Source organism: Chiloscyllium plagiosum, unplaced genomic scaffold (genome assembly GCF_037043375.1).
Source record: "Chiloscyllium plagiosum isolate Xiang-an unplaced genomic scaffold, Cpla_swu_hap1 HiC_scaffold_27, whole genome shotgun sequence".
Taxonomy (NCBI): domain Eukaryota; kingdom Metazoa; phylum Chordata; class Chondrichthyes; order Orectolobiformes; family Hemiscylliidae; genus Chiloscyllium; species Chiloscyllium plagiosum.
Window position 1 is genome coordinate 56,524,980 of NW_028270165.1, and position 20,836 is coordinate 56,545,815.

The following is a 20,836-nucleotide window of genomic DNA, read 5'->3' on the forward strand; positions in this document are numbered from 1 at the left end:
AGGAGAGGGTGGAGTGGATAGGTGGAAAAGGAGCTGGGCAGGTCGGACAAGTCCGGACAAGTCAAGGGGATCATGTTGCTGGAGGTTAGAAACTAGGATGAGGTGGGGGAAGGGGAAATGAGGAAGCTGTTGAAATCCACATTGATGCCCTGGGGTTGAAGTGTTGCGAGGAGGAAGATGAGGCGTTCTTCTTCCATGCGTCTGGTGGTGAGGGAGCGGCGGTGGAGGAGGCCCAGCACCTCCATATCCTCGGCAGAGTGGGAGGGGGAGTTGAAATGTTGAGCCACGGGGCGGTTTGGTTGATTGGTGCGGGTGTCTCGGAGATGTTCCCTAAAGCGCTCTGGTAGGAGGCCCCCAGTCTCCTCCTGGGAGCAGATATGGCGGAGGCAGAGGAATTGGGAATACGGGATGGCATTTTTGCAAGAGGTAGGGTGGGAAGAGGTGTAATCCAGGTAGCTGTGGAAGTCGGTGGGTTTGTAGAAAATGTCAGTGTCAAGTCGGTCGTCACTGATGGAGATGGAGAGGTCCAGGAAGGGGAGGGAGGTGTCAGAGATGGTCCAGGTAAATTTAAGGTCAGGGTGGAATGTGTTGTGAAGTTGATGAATTGCTCAACCTCCTCGCGGGAGCACGAGGTGGCGCCAATGCAGTCATCAATGTAGCGGAGGCATGACTGCATTGGCGCCACCTCGTGCTCCCGCGAGGAAGTTGAGCAATTCATCAACTTCACCAACACATTCCACCCTGACCTTAAATTTACCTGGACCATCTCTAACACGTCCCTCCCCTTCCTGGACCTCTCCATCTGTGACGACCGACTTGACACTGACATTTTCTACAAACCCATCGACTCCCACAGCTACCTGGATTACATCTCTTCCCACCCTACCTCTTGCAAAAATGCCATCCCGTATTCCCAATTCCTCCGCCTCCGCCGTATCTGCTCCCAGGAGGAGCAGTTCCACCATAGAACACACCAGATGGCCTCCTTCTTTAGAGACCGCAATTTCCCTTCCCACGTGGTTAAAGATGCCCTCCAATGCATCTCATCCACATCCCGCACCTCCGCCCTCAGACCCAACCCCTCCAACCGTAACAAGGACAGAACGCCCCTGGTGCTCACCTTCCACCCTATCAACCTTTGCATAAACCAAATCATCCGCCGACATTTCCGCCACCTCCAAACAGACCCCACCACCAGGGATATATTTCCCTCCCCACCCCTCTCCGCCTTCCGCAAAGACCATTCCCTCCGTGACTACCTGGTCAGGTCCACGCCCCCCTACGACCCACCCTCCCATCCTGGCACTTTCCCCTGCCACCGCAGGAACTGTAAAATCTGTGCCCACACCTCCTCCCTCACCTCCATCCAAGGCCCTAAAGGAGCCTTCCACATCCATCAAAGTTTTACCTGCACATCCACTAATATCATTTATTGTATCCGTTGTTCCCGATGCGGTCTCCTCTACATTGGGGAGACTGGGCGCCTCCTAGCAGAGCGCTTTAGGGAACATCTCCGAGACACCCGCACCAATCAACCAAACCGCCCCGTGGCTCAACATTTCAACTCCCCCTCCCACTCTGCCGAGGATATGGAGGTGCTGGGCCTCCTCCACCGCCGCTCCCTCACCACCAGACGCATGGAAGAAGAACGCCTCATCTTCCGCCTCGCAACACTTCAACCCCAGGGCATCAATGTGGATTTCAACAGCTTCCTTATTTCCCCTTCCCCCACCTCATCCTAGTTTCTAACCTCCAGCAACATGATCCCCTTGACTTGTCCGGACTTGTCCAGCTCCTTTTCCACCTATCCACTCCACCCTCTCCTCCCTGACCTATCACCTTCATCTCCTCCCCCACTGACCTATTGTACTCTATGCTACTCTATCCCCACCCCCACCCTCCTCTAGCTTATCTCTCCGCGCTTCAGGCTCTCTGCCTTTATTCCTGATGAAGGGCTTTTACCCAAAACGTCGATTTCGAAGCTTTTCGGATGCTGCCTGAATTGCTGTGCTCTTCCAGCACCACTGATCCAGAATCTGGTTTCCAGCATCTGCAGTCATTGTTTTTACTCCATTCACGACTGCAGACTTACAGCTGGGTTACACGTTAAAGACTATACACTTCTCTGTTCCTGTTCTGTGAGCTCCCCTACACAGGTTCCTCCATGGTCAGCTGTGAATTTTGCTGTTCATTAACCTTTCCCAGATGCACTGCGATGTCCAGTAACTGTGCAGATTCACTGCAGTGTAAATTTCTTTTTCTCTCTCCCTCGTTTTGGACTCCTATCCATGCCCTTTATAAACCTCTAAAAGGTCATCTCTCAGCCTCCTACGCTCCAGGGAAAACAGCCGCAGTCTTTTCAGCCTCTCCCTATAACTCAAACCCTCCAACTCTGGCAACAGCCTTGTAAATCATTTCCAAACACTTTTAAAGTTTCACAACATCTTTCTAACATAGGAGACCAGAACTGAATGCAGTATTCCAAAAGTGGCCTAACTAATGTCATGTACAGCCATAACATGACTCCCAACTCCTGTACTCAATGCTCTGCTCAATAAAGGCAAGTGCCCCCAAACGCCTTCTTCACTACCGTGTCTACCTGTGACTCCACTTTCACAGAACTACACATCTGCACTCCATGGTCTCTTGATACAGGAACATTCCCCGCGGCCTTCCCATTAAGTGTGTAAATCCTGCTCTGATGTGCCTTTCCGAAACGCAACACCTCACATTTATCTAAATGAAACTTTATCTGCCACTCCTTGGCCCATCAGCCCATCCATTCAATTCTAATTTAGATTGAACTTTCTTTCCTCGCTTATTTCCTAAACGCTGAAAATCTCCATCCCCACATCCTCCCTCCATTCTCACTTTGCTGAACCTAACCCGTGCTGTACCTCATCCTGAAGGGTCTGGTTTACGCAGATTTACAGCCCACGCTTGGGGGATCTAATTGAAACATACAGAATACTGATTGGCCTGGACAGGGTGGATGTTGGGGAGATGGTTCCATTGGTAGGAGAGACTAGGTACCAAGGGCACAGCCTTAGAGTAAAGGGAAGACCTTTGAGAACACAGATAAAGGGGAAACCTTTGTAGCCAGAGAGTGTGAAATCTATGGAATTCATTGCCACAGAGGCTGTGTTGGGCAAGTCACTGAGTATATTCAAGACAGAGATAAATAGGTTCTTGTGTATCAAGGAGATTGAGGGTTGCGGGGAGAAAGCTAGAGATGGGATTGAGAAACTTGTCAGCCATGATTGAATGGTGGAGCAGATCTGATCGGCTGAATGGCCTAATTTCTGCTCCTCGGTCTTATGGTCTCTTGCTGTCCTGGTCATAGTGAGAGAGAACTGGGAGCAGGAGTACGCCATTTGGTCTTTCAAGCCTGCACCAACATTGAACAGATCTGCACCAACATTGAACTGGATATGAATATACCTACATCTTGGTGGATAGGCTGGGACCTTTTTCACTGGAGCATAGGAGGCTGAGAGGTGATCTTATCAAGCTTTATAAAGTCATGAGGGGTATAGATGAGGTGAATGATGGGTGTCCTTTCCTTAGAGTGGGGGCTTCAAGGTTAGGGAGCAAATTTTGAAGGTGAGTGGGGAAAGATTTTAAAAAGACAGGAGGGACACCTTTGTTTTCCCATAGAAAATGGCTTCTGTGTGGAATGTCCAGAGGAAGTGGGGGATGCAGGTACAGTTACAACGTTTAAAAGACATTTGGATAAGGACATGAATGGGAAAGGTTTGGAGGTGTTATGGACTAGGCCAGACCACTCAAAACATGCTTAAGCAGGCAGCACAGACCGTAACTTTGCTATTTGTTTCAGTAAGTGCACAGTGAATATTACCCAAAGTTAGCGAGGTTGACTACCAGGTTTTAAAACCGATTAATGTATTCACGAGAATATAGAATGGAACACAAATAACGGAATATAGAGTACCCACAGAACTCAGTCTGTCTAAACTAGACTTAATTATGCTGTTCCAAATGTACACAACAGTCCCAATAAACAAACCCCTTAAACATACAGTAAAACTGAAACAGAGGCTGACAGGTCGAAGTTAGAAGGGCAGTTTAACAACCTTTAGAGAGTTTAACAACCTTTCTCCACACAGTCCACTGCTGAACTCACTTAAACAAGGCCTCAGCTTTCACCACAGATCACTCGTCTTTCATTATGCAGGTCACTTCAAAAACATAAAAGCTTGGGCCTAAAGTCTCATCTGTTGACGTATAAACAAAAAAGCCAACTAATACCCTTTTCATTTCTGTACTAAACCATCCGTTTTGGATCCCGGGGCCGTTTTACCACCCCTCTGAAAAAAACAAAGGACGCAGTATCCTTGAGAAGAAGGACCAGCTTTTAGAAAAAGGACCAGCTTTGTGACAGAGGGATATAGGCCAAACACTGGCATACGGGATTAGTTTAGTATGCGAACATAGCATGGACTAGTTGGACTGAAGGGTCTATTTCTGTGCTGTATGATTCTGTCATGGTCTCAAAACCATTTCCTTGCCTTCCCCATAACCATCCACTTCTTTGCTGTTCAAAAGTCAGATGACCTCAGCCTTGAATATATTCAATGACCCCCCTAATTACAGGAAGTCATCCCCATTTTTGAACTCAATTCCTATTGCCTTGCTGACTGCTTGCTGCACCTGTCTGACAACTGGTGCAGAAGGACGCTGAGGTCCCTTTGTACATCCACACATCATTCCTGATGAAGGGCTCATGCTCAAAACGTCGACTCTCCTGCTCCTCGGATGCTGCCTGACCTGCTGTGCTTTTCAAGCACCACACTTGACTCTGGCGCAGCTGCCACCCCCACGCTGATTGATGATGTCACTTCTGCCCCCATCATGGCCACTCCCACAACCACTTCCGCCCCTCACAATTCCTCTAGCATCACATGTGGCATCACTTCCGCCCCTCACTTCATCGCTGATGTCACACGCTCAGTGACTTCCGCCACCCCTACTGCCGTGTCTGCCACCACTTCCGCCCCCACCAATGCCACTCACCTGCATTCTGCTGACACGCCCCCCACAGATCCCACTGTCACCATTCCCGGCCCCCAGAACCCTGAGGGGAACCCCACCCCTGCTCATGACTCCACCCCCATTCCTCCCACCATCACACCCACTCCAGCTACTGGCTCCGCTCCCACTCCCAGCTCCACACCCACACCAGATCCAAGCTCCCAGCCCTGCCGAGTTTTCACCATCCCTCTAGACCCTCCCCTCACTGAGGACGAACAATCAGTCCTCAGTAAAGGACTCACCTTCATCCCCCTCTGTCCACGCATCAATGAATTTAATACACGCCGTGACGTTGAACACTTCTTCCACCGCCTCCGAGCTTACTTTCACAATCAGGACTCCCGACCACCTTCTGAGGACCCCTTCGCCCACCTCCAACACACTGCACCAACCTGGACCCCCCACGCTGGCCTATTACCTGCCCTCGACCTCTTCATTTCCAACTGCCGCCAGGACATTAACCACCTCAACCTGTCTACCCCACTCCAACCTCTCACCCGCAACGCGCAGCCCTCCAATCCCTCTGCTCCAATCCCAACCTCACCATCAAGCCAGCAGATAAAGGGGGCGCAGTGGTAGTCTGGCGCACTGACCTCTACACCGCTGAAGACAAACGCCAACTCAAGGACACCTCTTCCTACTGCCCCCACGACCGGGACCCCACCCCCATCACCAAACCATCATCTCCCAGACCATACAGAACCTCATCACCTCAGGAGATCTCTCACCTACAGTTTCCAACCTCATAGTCTGGGAACTCCACATTGCCCTGTTCTACTTCCTTCACAAGATCCACAAGCCTGACCACCCTGGCCGACCCATTGTCTCGGAGAAAGTGAGGACTGCAGATGCTGGAGAACGGAGCTGAAAATGTGATGCTGGAAAAGCGCAGCAGGTCAAGCAGCATCCAAGGAGCAAGAGAATCGACGTTTCAGGCATGAGCTCGATGAGGCTGAAGAAGGGCTCATGCCCGAAACGTCGATTCTCCTGCTCCTTGGATGCTGCCTGACCTGCTGCGCTTTTCCAGCGACCCATTGTCTCAGCATGCTCCTGCCCCACTGAACTCATTTCTACCTACCTCAACACTGTCCTAACCCCCGTAGTCCTGGAATTCCCCACATTCGTTCGAGACACCACCCACTCCTTCCACCTCCTCCAACACTTCCATTTCCCGGGCCCTCAACGCCTCATCTTCACCATGGATACCCAATCCCTCTACACCTCCATCCGCCATGACCAGGGCCACCAATCCCTCCGTTTCTGCCTCTCCCGACGTCCCCAACAGTACCCTTCCACTGACACTCTCATTCGTTTGGCCAAACTGGTTCTCACCCTTAACAATTTCTCCTTCGAATCCCCCCACTTCCTCCAGACCAAAGGGGTAGCCATGGGCACCCGTATGGGCCCCAGCTATGCCTGTCTCTTTGTTGGTTACGTAGAACAGTCGATCTTCCGTAATTACACCAGCACCACTCCCCACCTCTTTCTCCGCTACATTGATGACTGTATTGCCGCCATCTCGTGCTCCCCCGAGGAGGTTGAGCAATTCATCAACTTCACCAACACATTCCACCCTGACCTTAAATTTACCTGGACCATCTCTGACACCTACCTCCCCTTCCTGGACCTCTCCATTTCCATTAATGACGACCGACTTGACACTGACATTTTTTACAAACCCACCAACTTCCACAGCTACCTGGATTACACCTCTTCCCACCCTACCTCTTGCAAAAATGCCATCCCGTATTCCCAATTCCTCCGCCTCCGCTGTATCTGCTCCCAGGAGGACCAGTTCCACCACAGAACACACCAGATGGCCTCCTTCTTTAGAAACCGCAATTTCCCTTCCCACGTAGTTAAAGATGCCCTCCAACGCATCTCGTCCACATCCCGCACCTTCGCCCTCAGACCCCACCCCTCCAACCGTAACAAGGACAGAACGCCCCTGGTGCTCACTTTCCACCCTACCAACCTTCGCATAAACCACATCATCCACCGACATTTCCGCCAACTCCAAAAAGACCCCATCACCAGGGATATATTTCCCTCCCCACCCATTTCCGCCTTCCGCAAAGACCGTTCCCTCCGTTACTACCTGATCAGGTCCACGCTCCATACAACCCACCCTCCCATCCTGGCACCTTCCCCTGCCACCGCAGGAACTGCAAAACCTGCGCCCACACCTCCTCCCTCACTTCCATCCAAGGCCTTAAAGGAGCCTTCCGCATCCATCAAAGTTTTACCTGCACATCCACTAATATCATTTATTGTATCCGTTGCTCCCGATGCAGTCTCCTCTACATTGGGGAGACTGGATGCCTCCTAGCAGAGCATTTTAGGGAACATCTCCGGGACACCCGCACCAATCAACCACACCGACCTGTGGCCCAACATTTCAACTCCCCCTCCCACTCTGCCGAGGACATGGAGGCCCTGTGCCTCCTTCACTGCCGCTCCCTCACTGCCAGACGCCTGGAGGAAGAACGCCTCATCTTCCACCTTAGAACACTTCAACCCCAACGTGGGCTTCTCCAGTTTCCTCATTTCCCCTTCCCCCACCTCACTCTAGTTCCAAACTTCCAACTCAGCACTGTCCCCATGACTTGTCCCTGCTGCCTATCTTGTTTTTCACCTATCCACTCCACCCTCCCCTCCACCCCCACCTTCATCCCCTCCCCCACTCACCTATTGTACTCTAAGCTACTTTCTCCCCACCCCCACCCTCCTCTAGCTTATCTCTCCACGCTTCAGGCTCTCTGCCTTTATTCCTGATTAAAGGCTTTTGCCCGAAACGTCGATTTGACTGCTCGTTGGATGCTGCCTGAACTGCTGAGCTCTTCCAGCACCACTAATCCAGAATCTGATCTCCAGTATCTGTCGTCCTCACTTTCTCCATATAGCAATATATTATCATTTAAACCATGCACCTCCTTTCTGCCTTTTTTAAAGCAATATACTTTAACTTTACATTGTGGTACTGCATTTGCTGTGCGTTTGCCAATTGAGGCACAGACCTGGACCAACTTTTCCAGAGTCTGTCCCCTCCCTGGATTCACTCCCTTTCCCTTCAGTTCGTGCAAGTCAGCTACTGAACCCCAGAACGAAAAAGAAATGAAAAAGTGGGTGAGAAAAGAGAGTGCAGTACCCACAGATGTTGGGCAGAGTTGCAGTCTGGGGTAAAGCTCAATCTTCATTCAAAGAGGAACAACAGCAAGAGAGAGGAACAACAGCAGCTTCAGAAACTCACGGACCAACTTCCGCATTCAGACAAAGAGGCGGCTCTGATTGGCAGGAGGACCAGGCTCCTTCCGGTCCTCCGGGTCTCACCATTGGTCCTTCAGAAGGAAGTCAAGCGCCGTTTCCGCGGACAGCGACGAGCATGCTCAGTGCTTTTGCTGCCACCGCAGCACATGCGCAGTGCTCGCTGATACAGAGAAGCATGCGCAGTATGCTCTGTGGAGGTGCTGGCGTTACTGACAGATTTTAAGCGTCCAAATGTCAATAGGAGAAAAAAGCTGTAGCCACAATTTTATTTTTCCCTGTGGCTCGACATTTTATTCCTTTTGAATTTCGACCGGCTTTGCATGTCTTTTCCCCAGTGTAGAGGAAGTCCAAAACTAGACGGCATAGATTTAGGGTGAGAGGGGAAAGATTTAAAACGGACCTAAGGGGTAACTTTCATATAGAATGTGGTGTGTGTGTGGAATGAGCTGCCCAGAGGAAGTGGTGGAGGCTGGTACCGTTACAACATTTGAAAGGATGGGTATCTGAATAGGAAGGTGTGAGAGAGATATGGGCGAAATGCTGTCAAATGGGTCACTAGATTAATTTAGGATATCTGGAGGGCACGGGCGAGTTGGACTGAAGGATCTGTTTCTCTGCTGTATGACTCTATGCGTCTATTTCAATGCAAGTTTCAGAAACATGACTGCAGCTTTTTAAAAAATAAATTAATATGCTTTTAGATGTTAACAATGTTTCTGAATATATAATTTTAGCTGTTCTTAATTTAAAAGATCAGCCATTTCTTGCACACCCCTGTCTTCCAGATAGAGTCATCACTATCGATTCTCTCTCTTTCCTGAGAAAGAGATACAGCAATCAAAGAGGGAACGAGAAAGCATGGGGGAATGGTAGAAGGGAGAGAGAATGGACAGGGGAGCGGGGTAGAGAGAGAGAGAAAATGACGGGACAGAGGTGGGGTGCAGAAAATGAGGGGAAGAGAGAGAAGAAGGCTGAGCACAGAGAATTGGTGGGTGCAGAGTGTGAGGAGAGAAAGTGGACGGGGGGGGGGGCAAAGGGTTGGGGGACTGACAGGAAAATCCCACCTTCCTCAGGACTGGTGTCAGTGTCTCATGAAATGGAACCCACTCCACCCACAGCAGACATGAGGCAATCATTTCTCAATACATGCTTGGCTAAGGCAGTAGAATCATATAATCCCGACAGGCCATTTGGCCCATAAAATTCAGACTGACCTTCCAAACATATCCGATCCAGACCCACCCGTTTTTCCTGCAGTTCCCCATGGTTAACTGACCCTCGGTTGCACATATGTGGACACTTTAGCTTGGCCGATCCGCCCTGAACTGCAGATATTTAGACTGTGAGAAGACACTGGAGCACCCAGAGTTAACTCACGCAGACAGAAGGGTGAGAACGTGTTAAAGTCCACACAGACAGCTGCTCAAGAGTAGGACCGAATCCAGGTCCCTGACATCATGAGGCAGTCATACGAACCACTGAGCCACCGTGCTGCCCAGAGCTTTGATGTTCTGCTTTGTCCTAGTAGTTTCTAACTTCCCATGTGCCCTCAGCAGAGGCTCTCTCCCCCTGACATTGTTGGACCATACCCACTGCAAACTCCCTTTCCCACTTCTCCAGCCCAGCGCACATCAGTTCCTGAATCCTGGCACCAAACAGACACCAATGCCATCTGTGCTCCTGCTGACAACTGCAAAGAACGGAGACCATCCCTGTCACTGTTCTGTCACTTACCACCACCTCCCCCTCCCCAATGTTGTTTTTATTCCCACTGCCCAACCAGTTAGCTCCTCCCACCTGCAGCCCTCTCTCAGATCCCCTTTACCTGCCAGACCTGCACTTACACCCTCCTGACCCTGTCCACTGATGCAAACAAAAGGCTCTCTTCAGAGGGGAATGACCGTCTCCCAGAAAAACGTGTCTGGTTAACTTTCCCGCTTTACCCTCAACATGTCTGCAGCCTGTCTTCCAGCTCCATCTCTCTGGAGAATATCCTCCAGCATGTGTTTGCCCTGGATCACAGCATCCAGTGTCTCCCACCTTCTGCAAATTGAAAGACAAGCCCCACCCTGCCCTCTCCAATGTGTGTTGTATAACTGATAGCCAAGTTCAGAACCCATGAGGATGGCCTCAACAGGGACCTTGGTTTCATGTCACACTACAAGTGACCCCACTCACACAGGCTTGTACCCCATTACTCACACACTTTACCAAGAATGCTCGTATGCAAACACACACGTTCTTAGGCACATACACACACGCTCTCATGCACACACACACACATCAGCTTATGGGGTGAAATTGTAATTGCAGAATTTTATTTGCATATACATTATATTTTGCTCAAAAAGCACACAATCTTCAGGCAGTCAATCCATGTGACATGTTATAAATCCCTACTTTGGAAACAGAACCGGTCTGACTCAAGATTGGGTTGCAGACAGACCCTGACATGAGTGAATCAGATGGTTTTCTTTTCCCAGAAAATTATTTCATCATTAGATTCTGAATTCCAGATTTCTGACTGAAATCCAATTCCGCCATCTGCTGTGGCTGGATTCGAACCCAGGAGTCCCCAGAACTAGGTTGATAGTCCAGTCAATAATGGCACTTGGCCCTTGTTCCTTCAATCACCCTGTGATGGCACATGAACTCACTGGTGCCTCCGCAAGTGGGAGGAGGGTGTGACGCCCTTCCCACACTGAGAGCAGGTGAGCATGCTGTGCCTGGTGTGGACCCGCTAGTGCCTCTGCAGGCTGGAGGAATTGATGAATCCCTTCCTGTGCTTGGAGCAGGTGATTGGCCATTCCCTGTTGTGGACTTGCTGGTCTAAAATCTCAAAACATATAATCAAGAAATAACCCACTCTATTCATTACTGCAGACGTACAGCAAGGTTACGTTAAAAACTATGCACTAATCTGTTGTTCTGCTGTGAGCTCTCCTACACATGTTCCTCCAAGATCAGTTGCGAATTTTGCTGTTTGTTAATTTTTCCAAGATGTCCAGAGATACATGATTTCAAACAGCAAAGGCAGTAACTATGCAGATTCACTGCTGTGTCAGTTAGTCGGATAGGTTTCTTTCTCTCTCTCTCCCTTACAGACCATGTTATCGCTGCCTTTGGCTGTCTTTCTTTTTGAAAGTGCTGTTGTCTTGATTTTTTTTACTCTAAAGTTCCAAAACAATGCCATGACATATAAAATATTAATTTCTGCTTCTGGAATTCAAGGAAATCACCTCCAACACTGAAAATATCTCAACAAAGGAGCAGCTCTTACAGCCACAACTTTTCCGGTCCTCCATCTTGGATTAGTTCTTGGTGAACATTCCCATCTCCCAGGTTCCAGTTATTCAAATAATCTGCTTTTCTATTTTTACTACCAAAGTGGATAACCTCACATTTATCCACACTAACTGCATCTGACATACATTTGCCCACTCACTCAGCCTGTCCAAATAACATTGCATCCTCCTCACAGCTCACCCTTCCACCCAGCTTCGTGTCATCTGCAATTTGTGACATATTGCAATTAGTTCCCTCATCTAAATCATTGACACATACTGTGAATACCTGGGGTCCTAGTCCCAATCCCTGCAGTTATAAAACATTGATCTGACTGACCATACAAAATAGCAGATGTTAGCTTGACGTTCACAACTGACGAAGACCTGATAAGCAATTATGAACCACTGAATTACTAAATCACATAAGCAGGCCATTCAGCCCATTGTGTCCATGCAGCTCTCTAAATGAGCTTTCTGACGTTGTGTCATTTTCCTGACATTTCCTTGGAAACTGGTACATTGCTTGTCATCAAATAATTTTCCAATGCTCTTAACTGAACCTGCTTTAACCACTGCTCCATGCGCTGTCTTCCAGATCTATTTACTCACTGTGGGAAATTTCTTTCTCACATCACATTTTCTTCCTTGTAATGGATTTGGAATCTGCATTCTTATTCTCAATGCTTTTACCATGGTGAACAGTTTTTCACTGTCTTTTCTGGGTATGATTTTTCTCATAATTTTCAAAACTTATTTTGAATCTGATTTCAGAGAGCAGTCCATGAGGCCAAGCCTCATCAACAACACAGAAAGAACCGAGCATCTAAAGGCCCCTCAGTCATCACTGTGAGCCCCATAGCAACCATTATTACCTGGGCGGCCATGCATTCCAAACCTGGTCTCTCAACATCACCAGTATTGTCCCACAGTTTGAGAAACTGTGATTCTCGCTACGACTATAAAAATGAAACTTTTTAAAAAGTGGTTGTTGCTGAGAAGTTTAATCCTTTCTGTCCAGTAGGAAGTCAATGATGTGTTTGAATTTGAATGACTCAGTGAATCCCTTCCCACATGTGGAGCAAGTGGATCACCACTCCCTGTGTGCCTGTGGGGATTACATTCCAGATCAAACAGGGAATTGGATCTCTTCCTACAGCCTGAACATACCTCAGGTAACACTCCAGGGGGACTGTGCTTGTGTGGCACAGGTCAGATCATTGGCTGGCTTAGTCCTGCTCCTCGGATGCTGCTGGCCTGCTGTGCTTTTCCAGCACCACTCTAATCTAGATTCTGGTTTCCAGCATCTGCAGTCCTTGTTTTTACACAGTACATAAGGATGCCATTCACACTTTCATGTCTATAATAGTTCCTGAAGCACCCACCTATTCTCCACCCCTATCTCCATCATCTTGCAACTGTCCAGCATCCTCGGTAGTTTGGTGGTTAGTATCCCCATCTGTGACTCAGGAGACTGGGGGTGCAATTCCCCGATGGGGAGGATTTGATGATTTTCTGGATGTCATGTCGCACAGAGGTAGTCACCCTAACCCTGGATTGGGTTCAAGTCCTGCCTGCTCCAGAGTTCAAAAGTTCACAAATATAGGAGCAGAATTAGGCCATTCAGCCTATCAAGTCTGCTGCGTCATTCAATCAAGACTGCTCATCACCCCCATTTTCCTGCCTTCTCCCTTGAAAGGTTTCAGAAAAGACTTACACTGATGTTTCCAGAGTTGGAGTGTTTGGGAGAGGTTTAATAGGCAGGGGCTGTTTTCCCTGGAGGTTCGGAGGGTGAGGGGTGACCCGATGGAGGTTTATAAAACAATGACGGGCATGGATAGGATAAACAGACAAGGTCTTTTCGATGGAGTGGGGGAGTCAAGAACTAGTCGGCATAGATTTAGGGTGAGAGGGGAAAGATGTAAAAGGGACCTAAGGGGCAACTTTTTCATGTAGAGGGTGTGCTTGTATGGAATGAGCTGCCAGAGGAAGTGGTGTAGGCTGGTACAATTACAGCATTTAACGGGCATCTGGATGGGTAGATGAATAGGAAGAGTTTAGAGGGATATGAGTCAAGTGCTGGCAAATGGGACTAGATTAGGTTAGGATATCTTTTGACATGGTCAAGTTGGACTGAAGAGTCTGTTTCCGTGCTGCACATCTCTATGACTCTATAACAAATGTTCAACGAACTGGTCTGCAATTTCCCACATATGGCCTCCCTCCCATTCTGAATACAGGTGTTACATTAACATTTTTCCAAACCAATGGAACCATAAGATCATATGACACAGGAGCAGAAATTAGGCCATTCAGTCCATCGAGTCTACTCCACCATTCAATCATGGCTGAGATGTTTCTCAACTCCATTCTCCAGCTTTCTTCCCATAACCTTTGATCCCCTTGACAATCAGGAACATATGTATATCTCAGTCTTAAATAAACGCAATGAATCTTTCCCATGTTAAGAGATTTTTGGAATATTGTAACTAATGAGTTCACTATCTCCGCTGCCACTTCCTTCAGGACCCAGGGTGTAGGCTATCAGCACCAGTGGACTTGTCTGTCCTCAATCCAAATAATTTACTGTGTACCTTTACCCTCTCAACGTTTAAGTTCTACCCTTTCTATAGCCTCTGACTTGCCAATTCTAATAGGAATAGTTCTGTTGTCTGCCAACATAAAAACTGAGATCATCTCTGCCACTTCAATGTTCCCCCATGAACTCACAGTTCTCATCTTCCAAGGTACCACACTGAGCTCAGCGACTCTATTCCCATGAGCATACCAACAGAAGCTTTTGCTGTCCTTTTTGATATTTAGTGCGAGGTCTCTTTTGTAAGTTAACTTACCTATTTTTATTTATATTTTTTAATATGCCTTTGTTTATGTTTTAAACTTTCCTAATGTTTGACCCTTCCAGAGGTCCAGAATAACATTTCACAATAGGCTGAAAAGTTAAAAAAACACTACGTTGAAACTTTTTAAAATAACACCTTTCTGGAGGCTGGGGGCCGGCAAAGCGATCGCCCCGCCCCCATTGTCACCGATTGGTTGGTAGCCTCCCCAGCCACGCCCCCTAAACCCGGGAGACGTCACATACCCCGCCCCTTGTGAGCTGGCGCATGTGCAGTGCAGGTCCTGCAGCGGGACTGAGGCAGTGTTACTGAGTGTGGGAGCATAATGATGTCGGTGGCTGAAGTCATAAGAACCGCTGGAAAAGCTGAGCAGGTCCGGCAGCTCGTGCCGAGAGAAATCATTTCGTTCCGGTGACCCTCCTTCAGAACAGGACCAGGTTTCAGGAACATCCCGGGAAGGCCGCCAGGCCCGAGCGCCAAGACCTGGCTCCTGCCCCCGGGGAGAGGAGACAGTGAGACAGGGTAGGATTGGGACCCGCGGGAGGAGGGAGACTGGGGAGTTTATAAACTCCGAGGGGGAAGCCTCAGGCCTCCAATAAAATCACCACAGGCCCAGTGTTTACTTCACCGGCGAAGGCGTTCTCGGGTTGCCTGGCAACCAGCCGCCATCTTTGTGAAGGTCAGGCGCATGTTGACTTGGGGCGCGGAGCGCGGGCGGCCATCTTGGTGAGGGCACCATCCACTGTCATTTCTGGGAGAGAATTCCAACCTCGTGGTAACCTCGGCCTTGGCCGAGCTTCATTCCCCATACTGTCCAGCGATGTGCAGGTTAGGGGGGTTCAGCCATGCTAAATTACTGATAATCCCCAAGGATGGTCTGGTTAGTGTATGTTGACCATGCTAATTTACCCCTAGTGTCCAGAGATGTGCAGGTTAGAGTGGATTGGCCGAGGTAAGTGTATCCATGGTGTTCGGGGTTCTGCAGGTTGGGGTGAAGGTCTGGACCCCCTCAATTGGGTGTCTCGGTCCGAGATCGGTCAAAAGAATCACTAGGAGTACGGTCTATTTAAAGCAACGTTATCAGCTTAATGACATAAGGCAGCCTAGCACAGATTTGTCCAGCAACACAGGTTAAAAGCTTGTGTTCCGTGGCAAAATTACACAATTACATTCAAAAATTACGAATTATTTATTTTTGCGACAGCACAGCCTGAATTACAAGAAAAGACCAATAAAATGTAATAAGGTGACATGATTGACAGCAGGTTAGTCCAACGATATTTCTTGGGAAACAGATTGTTTTACCACAAAATCATCCCATGCTTGCCAGTTCAAGGTTAGTTCGAATACCAAATTACTTATGATTCATATTATGCAAACTCCATTGTTCTCTTTTATTTCTAAATCCAACCAACTCAGCAAAGCAACAATTCAAGTTCAATGTCAAATCATAACCTGAAGCTATTTTGTTATATTTATTTTAAAATAATATTTAAAATTGAAATGCAATTTTGTGGTTAATAAAAACCTACGTACACCTGTTGCTCCTAACAACAGCCTAAATTCAAATTTTAAATCCTGATCTCAATAAAGCAGCAGTTGTCTCATTACCCAAAAGGGTGATGCCACAAACGATATAAGTACGGTTTTGATGGCTAATAACTCCTGAAAATCCTCCTACAGAAAAAAGTCACTGAGAGCTGCATATCCCAAAGAGTGATATTACTGTTTTGTAGAGCTTTTGGGTTCTTCCATTCTATGCAAAACTCAGGGGAGACTATGTTCCTACAGTTACAGCATGAGGAGTACTTACTTTATTCAAAATAATAACCAGGTTTAGTGTAGGTAAGGGAGGGACCTTGCCAATAAGAGGCATGCCTGTCTTTGTGACTTCCTTAAGGCTGTTCAATAGATAGGTCTTTTGGTAAGAGATGCGGTTATTGTACCAGAACAGTTCCACCCATCCCATAATTGGGAAGACATTGGTGCCATTAGGGGTCAAAAAGTCTTTTGCTGAAGTCAGCACATAACAGACCACTTCATCCCTGCCAAATATTCTATTGTGACTTTGAAGAAACAAATTGTAATCGAAAGATAACATTTTCCTATCTTCTCTTTTGTGGTGTGACCTATTTGGATGGGGCAAGGCTTACCAGGGTAGCTCATAGCACAACTGTTATCAAACTGGCACACAACACCTTTACAGGGTAAAGACCATTTAGACTTGTTCTGTAAATGAACTGTTCAATCTCTGATGAAGCTGAAAATGTGTTGCTGGAAAAGCGCAGCAGGTCAGGCAGCATCCAGGGAACAGGAGAATCGACGTTTCGGGCATAAGCCCTTCTTCAGAAGAAGGGCTTATGCCCGAAACGTCGATTCTCCTGTTCCTTGGATGCTGCCTGACCTGCTGCCCTTTTCCAGCAACACATTTTCAGCTCTGATCTCCAGCATCTGCAGCCCTCACTTTCTCCTGTTCAATCTCTGACCACTGCAATAGTCATTCTTGGTAATGTACAGTCCCTCAGCAGACCAGGACATCTTCCTGGCATAGTTGGTGCACAGTCTCTGGTTGCTCGGGATCGCACAGGTAAACTGTCCCTTCTTGTGCACCAATGCTGGCAATGGCAAGTCCACACAGCAGGGCAAGTTCGATCTTTATCATCCCCCCCCCCTTGCAAGGGGCTCGTCTGATGAGCTTGCAATGATGGAGATGAACCCAGGGGCAGATGAGAATTTAAAATTTGAATTTAGGCTGTTGTTAGGAGCAACAGGTGTCTGTAGGTTTTTATTAACCACAAAATGGCTTTTCAATTTAAAATACCTTCAGGTTATGATTTGACACTGTGAACTTGAATTGCTGCTTTGCTGAGTTGGTTAGCTTTGGGGAAAAGAAAACAATGGAGTTTAATAATATGAATCATATGAATTTGGTATTCGAACTAACCTTGAACTAGCAAGCACAGGATGATTTTGAGAGTAAAACAATCCGTTTCCTAGGAAATATTGGACTAACCTGCTGTCAATCATGTCACCTTATTACATTTGATTGGTCTTTTAAGGCTGTGCTGTCTCTTAAAAAACATGTAAATGATACGTAATTTTCGAAAGTAATTCTGCAATTTCGCCACGGAGCTCAGAAGCTTTAACTTCTGTGTTGCTGGACAGAATTGCGTCAGGCTGCCTTGCTTTATTAAACTGATAACTTTGCTTTGTACAGTCCGCATTCCGTTCGTTCTTTGACCGATCTCGAGACGGAGGGGTCCTGTCTGGGATCCAGATCTTCAAGGGTGGATTGGCCAGGCTAAATTCCCTCCATAGTGTCCAGGGATGTGTAAGTTCGGTGTATTACTCTGGGATAAATGTAGGGCAATAAGGGGAGGGATATGGGTGAATTACCATTCAGACGTTGGTTTGGTCTGCTTCCACACTGTGAGGATTCTTTGAAGGGAAGGGATTTTTGCAAACTGCTCTCCTTCCATCTGCTGCAGAGTTCTGCTCTCGGCCTGTCCCCGCTCCCTGCCCCATTTTTGACATCACAACGCGGAAGTGGCAGTTTCACTTTCAATGTGAAACACCCTCCTCTGGGCAACTCCTCATCCTGGGAGGGAGAGAGGGAGGGGGAAATCTGTTCACTTGTAGCAACTGGAGTGAATCCAAGGAGGGAATCTACTCTGCCAACTCAGGTATGTATCTTAATTACCCGGGTGAGGAGGGACGGATGTTAGCAATTGGGGAGGGGGAGATACTTCATTTTTATTTTTAAAATGCATCTGATTCCCACAAATAAATGCATCAGGTTCAAGTATAGCACGTGCAATGATCCACATTGCAGCTTCAAGCTGGCTGCAACAGTTTTACATCCTCTGTTCTTGCTCCGTGTTGGCTGCAGCACATTTGGCTTCCTTCCCTCATCTCTTCTTTCTGCCACCCCCCCGAACTGTTGATGCTTCCAAACTGACCCTCAAAAGTTCAGGTTATACTTCCATTCTTTCCCAGTTTTCAAAACCCACAAAATACAATTTTCCCAATGCTCTGAGTATCGGAGTTGGGAGGTTATGTTGTGGCTGTACAGGACATTGGTTAGGCCACTTTTGCTCTCACTCCTATCAAAAGGACGTTGTGAAACTTGAAAGGGTTCAGAAAAGATTTACAAGGATGCTGCCAGTGTTGGAGGGTTTGAGCTGAATTGTTTTGGGCTGTTTTCTCGAGTGCGGCAGAGACGTTTGTATACATTTATAAAATCATGAAAGGCATGGATTGGGTAAATAGACAAGGTATTGTCCCCTGGGTCTGGGGGTGTCCAGAACTAAAGTGTAATAGTTTTAGGGTGAGGCGGATGAGCAAAGATTTAAAAGAAACCTAAGGGCAACTTTTTAACTCAGAGGGTATTGAGCGTAAAGAATGAGCTGCCAGAGGAAATGGTGGAGGCTGGTACAATTACAATATGTGAATGGCATCTGGATGGTTTCTGAATAGGAAGGGTTCAGAGGGGTATGGGCCATGTGCTGGCATATGGGACTGGATTAATTTAGAATATCTAGTCAACATCGATGAATTAAGACCATAAGACATAGGAGTGGAAGTAAGGACATTCAGCCCATTAAGTCCATTCTGTCATTTAATCATGGCTGATGGGCATTTCAGCTCCACTTACCCACACTCTCCCTGAAGCCCTTAATTCCTTAATCAAGAATTTAGCAATCTCTGCCTTGAAGACATTTAACGTCCTGGCCTCCACTGCGCTCCCTGGCAATGAATTCCACAGGCCCACACTCTCTGGCTGAAGAAATGTCTCCTCATTTCTGTTCTAAATTGACCCCCTCGAATTATCAGGCTGTGTCCCTGGATTCTAGTCTCCTCCGCCTAATGGAAACAACTTCCCAGTATCCAGCCTTTCATAGCCAAGCATGATCTTGTAAGTTTCTATTAGATCTCTCCTCAACCTTCTGAACGCAAATGAATACAATCCCAGGATCATCAGCCATTCATCGTATGTTAGGCGTACCATTCCAGGGATCGATCGTGTGAATCTCTGCTGGACACACTCTCGTGCCAGTGTATTCTGCTGTTACTGCCGCTGAGTCACACCTTGAACCCTGTTTAGTGGGTGAAGTGGGAGGGGCAAGAGGATCCTTTCTGTCGGGTTTGCTGCTCTCGCACCCACTTTACTTCCAGTGCTGTCTGATAGCACCTTCCCTACGGAATTGATCTGCAGGAGCAGATGGAGGACATTTTTACCCTGGATGGAGTGTAATGTTTGTCCAACCCCTGCAGGTAGGTCTGAAATAGATACATTTGTCTCTGTCCCACAGGGCTAGGCTGGTCGGCTCAATTGGCCTCAAAGTGTTTTTGCTCTGCCTGAGCCTCCACCTACCCCTCTTCATCCCCCCTTCCCATCCCTCATCAGCAAACTGATATCCCCCACTTATCGCACGTTTGCTTTATACCACTTTGCTTTTACAAAAGACCCACATTAGTACCTGTTTTCGCAAATCAAAAGAAATCCAAAGCGGATTTTTGCTTTCATGAGAGGCAACATCCTAGTGAACCTTCTCTGCACCCTCTCCCAGAGCATCCACGTCCTTCCGGTAGCATGCTGGCCAGAACTGCACGCAATGTTATGAATGTGGCCGGAATAAATAGCTGTAACATAACTCGCCAACTCTTACACTCAAGGCAAGCATGCTGTATGCCTTCTTGACCACGTGCTGCATGCTTTGCCACTTTCAGGGATCTATATGCCCAGATCCCTCTGCATGTGTTCTGTAATTTAATGTACAATTCTTGTATTTCCTTCTCTTCCTTTCTCCCTCATCTGTATCCAGCTTCCCCTTAATTGTATTCATCTCTTTCGCCCCGTTCCTCACCCCTCCACACATCAGTGAGTCATAAGACCATAGGAGCTGAAATTAGGCCATTCAGCCCATTGTGACTGCTCTGCGATTCAGTCATGGCTGATAGGTTTCTAAACCCCATTCTCCCAGTAACCCTTGATCCCTTTCATACTCAAGAAACTATCTTTCACAGCTTAAATGTACTCAATGACCTGGCCTCCACAGTCTTCGGTGGCAGTGAATTCCATAGATTCACCACTCTAGCTGAAGAAGTTTCTCTTTACCTCCATTCTAAAGGGTCTTCCCTTTGGTCTAAGGCTGTGCCCTCGGCTCCTAGCCTTTCCTAGCAAAGGAAACATCTTCCCAACATCCAGTCTGTTCAGAATTCTGTCGGTTTCAATTAGATCCCCCGTCATCGTTCTAAATTCCATTAAATATAGACCCAGAGTCCTCAAACATTCCTTATTTGTTCAGATGTTCATTCTTGGGACCATTCTCGTGAACCTCCTCTGAACACACGCCTAGGCCAGTACATCCTTCC

General features: G+C 47.7%; 1 protein-coding gene across 1 annotated transcript in view; it reads right to left on the bottom strand.

Annotated features, from left to right (window-relative positions):
• LOC148144204 (uncharacterized) overlaps positions 1-20,836 on the bottom strand; it is a 443,218-nt gene that overhangs the window by 141,316 nt on the left and 281,066 nt on the right. The window lies entirely within an intron of this gene.